This window comes from Nuphar pumila, chromosome 7 (genome assembly GCF_984573655.1).
Source record: "Nuphar pumila chromosome 7, dmNupPumi1.hap1.1, whole genome shotgun sequence".
Classification (NCBI taxonomy): Eukaryota; Viridiplantae; Streptophyta; class Magnoliopsida; order Nymphaeales; family Nymphaeaceae; genus Nuphar; species Nuphar pumila.
In genome coordinates, this window is record NC_143255.1 from 35,908,810 (window position 1) to 35,914,809 (window position 6,000).

The 6,000-nt window shown below is 37.2% G+C and overlaps 1 pseudogene; it reads left to right on the forward strand.

The window, feature by feature from the left end:
* LOC149831909 (amino-acid permease BAT1 homolog) overlaps positions 1–5,014 on the forward strand; it is a 67,174-nt pseudogene extending 62,160 nt beyond the window's left edge.
* The last annotated feature ends 986 nt before the right edge of the window (positions 5,015–6,000 follow it).

Here is a 6,000-nt window from a genome sequence, read left to right on the forward strand (position 1 = left end):
ACTATGCATCCGAGGCAGATATAGTGAAGTTTCCAGAAGGTGGTCCAGTTTTTGGTAAGCATGCTTGTATCGTTGGTATTCTAGCCAGACCCCTAAGACCGCGTGCTAGAGGGACATAAATTCAGCTTGTGCTTCCATGGGGTGCAATAGCAAATGGTATAGATGGTCAGCTTCAAAACCAATCTACAGGTTTTGATTTGGAGACGTCCAGAAATATCGATACATGTTGCCTATCTTCAATGTGTCTGATTTATATGCTTACTGAGGAGACAAGTCGTTAGAGTCGACTTCTTCCCAACCAAGGGAGAATGATGCAGAACAGGTCTGGAACGTCCCAGACATCAAAGACCCAACAACAGTATGAAAACGATCCAGGTCCTAGAATGGACCCGAGACCCGGATCCACCAGAAACTATAAAAACCCTCTCCTAGGGTTGCGTGTGGCAGCCTTGAAGTTTCAGAATACGTCGTTTACTATTGCCTTCCTGCAGTTTTTTTTTTCTTTATTTTTGATTTCTTCTTTGTCACGTCAGTTTTGCAGCAATCTTTATTGCTTGTTTATTTCTTTATCCCTTTTCAGTAATTCTGTTTAATCTCTGTTAGTCATTGTTTCCTTTCCATGTTATATTAACTGTTATTGAAATAAAGCCAACCACGGTTCAACCAATGGTGGTTTTCTTGTTAGCATTCACAGCATACTTCACGACTGCAGCAATCGTGAATCTCATCTCTGCAGCACCAACGTGCATCGTTACCAGCAACCTTCGTTGCATCACGTGCAATCCGATCTCCTCACTGCATCACGTCGGCACCCATTAACGTGGGCTGTGTTCTGACCGAGTAGCATCAACATCAGCCCCATTAGTGTCTCAGCGTCGACCCCTTTCGCTGCACCGAAAGCACATCAACATCGGTACCCATTACGTGAAACCAATCCTTTCTTTGCTTCACGTTGTTTCTGCGTTATTATATGTTGCACGACTATGCATTGAAAGGAGCAGCCAACGGCAGCCTGTTAACGGGATGACACCGATTCCTTCACTGCACCAACGCCCCTCACGTTGGTACTCATCAAAGCTAAGGTTGTGGTTCTCTCGCTGCATCGACAATATTCCTCTGTCTTGGAGCAAAAACACCTAACCATTGTATGAGAGGTGATTGTTCAAAGACAAGGCTGTCTTCAAAAATCTTTTGTTGAATTCTCAAGGGAAAAACTAGTGCGTCTTGATGGAATTCACGAGTTTCCTCATTGCAATTTTAGCGAAACTGGATTTTGTGAACAGGGTATTAGAAATCCTTGCCTCTTTGCAGAGTTAAACAATAACCAGTGATTAGGATTGGCCTGTTTACTAGATCTTAACATAAATTTTTATCCACGGTTTCAACTTTCAACTTCCTTGATTTGATGCTCTACCTATCATTCTGTTCATGTTAACTGATTTTACAGGATGAAGAAATCATATGCTAGAGAGAACTCATAGATATTCGCTATCTATAGTCTAGTAGTTGTTTCGATGCTTGATCTCTGCAACTTGTTCTGAATATGCTGCAATAAGTCCTGTCAACTCAAATGAGATTGTGTGCTAACTTCTGGTAGTCCTAAAACGTCTGCTTATCAAGGTATACCTTCTTCCACTTGCTTCAGTTTTTGAAGTACTTCACCTAACTTCAGCAGTTTCACCCATCCCATTACCACGATACAGCAAAGTCAAAACGAAATATGTCATAAAACATAGAGGGTTAAAACTTCTTTTTTTATATTTCTTAAATGACCGTCATCCTTTCTTTTCTACGCAGCTATAATTTCTGTAATACATTATGAAAAGAAAGTGAAAAGGAAATATTCTTCAAAAAAAAAAAAGGGAAAGCCAAAAGGAACCAATTATTGATGTCTCCTTCAATAGACTACCATTCCTGTCTCAGCTCTGGCTATTTTATGATGTTATACAGCTCCCACTTTTTTTTTCCTTTTTGAATGAAACATAGCACCCAGCTTAATGAAAGACCATTGATATTTCACCAATGATATCAAGGATAATTTAAAATAAATGCTATTAATTGTATGGTAATGTCTACCGACTCTTAGTATCCTTGCATTCTCACTCCAGCACATCCACTTGTAGAGCTTCAGATTATAGGAGGAGATAAAGGCAAATCAATTCAGTGTCGCATTTTGATCTATATAGTTCTCTAGCAAATAGTGGACTTTATTAATCTGAACTAATATATCATATTTTCATTTTCATTGGTTGGTTTGAATTTCCTGAATGTATTTTATGCTTTTATCTGCAGGTTCAACATTATTGGACAGGTAATTCCTACTTTTCCCCATGCTGTCTCACTGATTAATTGGTTCTCATGAGTAATGGCGCTTCCAATTCATGTTTCTGGTTGTAGTGGGCAGTCACTGCCAGTGTTGATTTTTCACTTGCAAAATTGGTCCAAGTGATCATCTTACTTGGTACTGGTGGCGCTAACGGTGGTGGATACAAGGCCTCCAAGTATGTCATCATTGGCTTCCATGGGGGAATTCTTCTTATACATGCCATTTTGAATAGTCTTCCCATTAGTTGGCTATCATTTTTTGGACAGATTGCTGCTGCATGGAATGTTCTAGGTTAGAAATGCCAAAATCATATTCTTAATTCTTTCTTGCAAATGCTGTTTATGGACATTTCCCTCGAACTGAATTAATAAACTCTTAACAGGTGTATTTGTCCTTATGATTCTCATACCTGCTGTTTCAACTGAAAGGGAAAGTGCTAAGTTTGTTTTCACACATTTCAATACAGAAAATGATGTTGGAATCCACAGTAAATTGTACATATTTGTACTTGGTCTCCTTATGAGTCAGTATACACTGTCTGGTTATGATGCAGCAGCTCATATGGTGGGAATATTCTTTTAAATTTATATCTATGATTTTTCACTAGATTTAAGTGTTAGGATCTCTAGATAATTCATTTCAATTTATAAAACTATGCAGTTGTTTTCTCCAAGAGTTATCTAATGTTCGCACTTTTTTAATTTGACCAAAAAGAAATCTTTTCATATGCTCAATCATTATGTTTCTGTTTGGTGTATTCATTTTGTTGTCTTACAGAAAGAGAACATTAGATTTTTCACTTGTTTATTGCAGACAGAGGAGACCAAAAATGCAGATAAGAATGGGCCAAAAGGAATAATCAGTTCTATTGTGATATCCATCATCGTTGGTTGGGGTTACTTGCTTGGTATTACATTTGCGGTTACCAACATCCCATATCTTTTAAGCAGTGAAAATGATGCCGGTGGTTATGCTATTGCTGAGGTATTCTATTTGGCTTTCAAGAATAGATATGGCAATGGAGTTGGAGGCATTATTTGCCTAGGAGTGGTTGCTGTTGCCATCTTCTTTTGTGGTATGGGTTCAGTAACAAGTAATTCCAGGTAAAATTTATATTAATGAGGATTGTATTTATATAATTGTATCCAACTAATAAGCATATCTGGATATACAGTTTTTGCCAATATTTTCTTTCCTGTCAACTGCTTTTGAATAAAATTAGAAAGCCTCCATGGAAAATATTGACGTGTTCCTGTTGTCATTTAGAGGATGTTCCTTCAGCTGATCCATATTGATTTTATTTCATGGTGAGCAGGATGGCATATGCATTTTCGAGAGATGGAGATATGCCATTTTCATCATTGTGGCACAAAGTAAACAAGCAGGAGGTTCCGATAAATGCTGTTTGGCTTTCAGTTTGCATTTCATTTTGCATGGCCTTAACAGTAAGTATTTGCCAGTTTATTAGTTCTTTTGATATCTCTCTCTTTTCTGGTCATGATCTATTCAAATCAGTTCATCCCTTAAAATTAAATACATTCAATACAAACAATCTGTTTAACCTTTTGTTGTCTTGACAAAACCGGTCAAGTGAGCTCAACTTACCTTTTGCTTATGAAACAAGTTCAACTTTGTTTTAATATTTTACTATCCAAGTGCTAGTTCTAACTTCTAGGGAGCATTTATTTGATCAAAATCCCAATAGTTGTGATTGTCAGAGAATATTTGAAATATGATTTATGCTATTCACTTGAAAATTGCACCTGCAGGTCTTCTATTTATTCAAATTTCTCATTTTTTCAAGAATTTTATATATTTAATATGACTTGCTTCTCCAATCTTCTATATGATTCCAGTTTTATAAAGTTTCCCCAGCTCAGACTGTTCTGCATAAGATGAAGAAATATACAACGGTACTTGTATGTGTTGTGTATAACAGTTGAGAGATGCTCATGTGGTAGAGATACAACTAGCCAATACATGCACAAGGTATAGAAATCTGCATGAATTGGTCTATAGTGTGCTAGAGTGCCCGAGAAAACTCTGGCAAGTGGAATTTATAGTAGAAAGCACAGGCATCTTGATTGATTTTATGTAAATTTGCCTGAGACAAAGCACTCTACTTTTGAAACTTGATTGAAATAGTAGGATTGAAGGTAAGCACAAGTTTCACCCAAGTCTCTTGCTGAATCAGCATTTTCAATCATATCTTATAACTACAACTTTCTATGTTTTGTTTGCAGTCTCTAGGAAGCCTTGTTGCCTTCCAAGCAATGGTGTCAATTGCAACTATTGGTCTTTACATTGCATATGCACTTCCAATTCTTTTCCGAGTAACATTAGCTCGGAAGTCATTTGTTCCAGGTCCCTTCAACCTGGGCAGGTACAGCATTTTTGTTGGGTGGGTTGCAGTCCTCTAGGTTTCCACCATCACTGTTCTTTTTTCACTCCCAATCGCCTATCCAATTACTAAGGATACTCTGAATTACACGCCGGTTGCTGTGGGTGGCCTTCTCTTCCTTACTGTATCATCTTGGATTCTCAGTGCAAGGCATTGGTTTAAAGGCCCCATAACAAATATTGATAAATAAATTTTTTTTTTTTAGATAAGCAGCTTAAATGTTGAGTTTTGGGATGGATGAAGATTCAAAATGTACAAGTCTCTCTGTCATTCATAATCTACCTGTCTATATGTGGTAGTTGATGTTTTCTTCATTGTATTCATATCTCTGATTCTACATGAAAATTCTTTTGTAAATTTCTTGCTTGGCTTTAAGTGATTGTGTTGGATTCAACTCCCCTCGATTCACCATGTTGTAATTGCTTCCATATAATTAGTGCCACATTTATCTTGTCAGTGCCATATTTTCTTAACTGTGGAACCATGCTTCGAAAATCATTCCTAGGTTGTAGGGCGCTAACTGCTAAGTCTGCCAGATATTGAAGTTCCTTGCGCTTCGTGTAGCTTAGTTGGTACTATTTCTGCTTTATTTGAGTCACAATGCAGGTTACCAGTCTCAGTTGATATATTTGAGTCACGATGCAGGTTACCCTGTCTCAATTGATATATTTAAGTCACGATGCAGGTTATCTAGAGTGTCAGTTGATATATTTGATATGTTTGAGCCACAATGCAGGTTACCTAGAGTCTCAGTTGAATAGGTATCACCGGATGTATCAACTCCAGTTCTGCTTTTATAGGCGATCTCCTTGCCACTGCTATCGTTGTCTCAACTAAAGGTGCATGGATACGGCTGTGGATATGGGGATAGTCATTTTTTTAAAAGTTTCTAGTATAACTAGTCTATAAGAGGATATGGAACTGGAGTCAAAATGGAGAATCCGTGTGACATAGGTTGGCATCCTAGCATCGGGTATAGACCAAAGAGCTATAGTTAAGTCAATCCCATGAGAAGTAACAGTGCAAGTGGGTTGAGTCACATGTTTATTTATTTTCAATTTTATTTGAAGATTATAGCTAATGCCTGAGGTAGTGCCTTCATTTGATTTTTTTCTTTATATGTTTAACATCAACTTGACTGTTGATAAATTAACAATATATAGGATAATATATAGAGCTTTTCGTAAATAGCTGATAGGCTATTCATCTAAATGACCCAAAAGATAACAAAGAAGAAGCTGAAGTTAATTTTTTGAAATGAAGGTATTTTCTA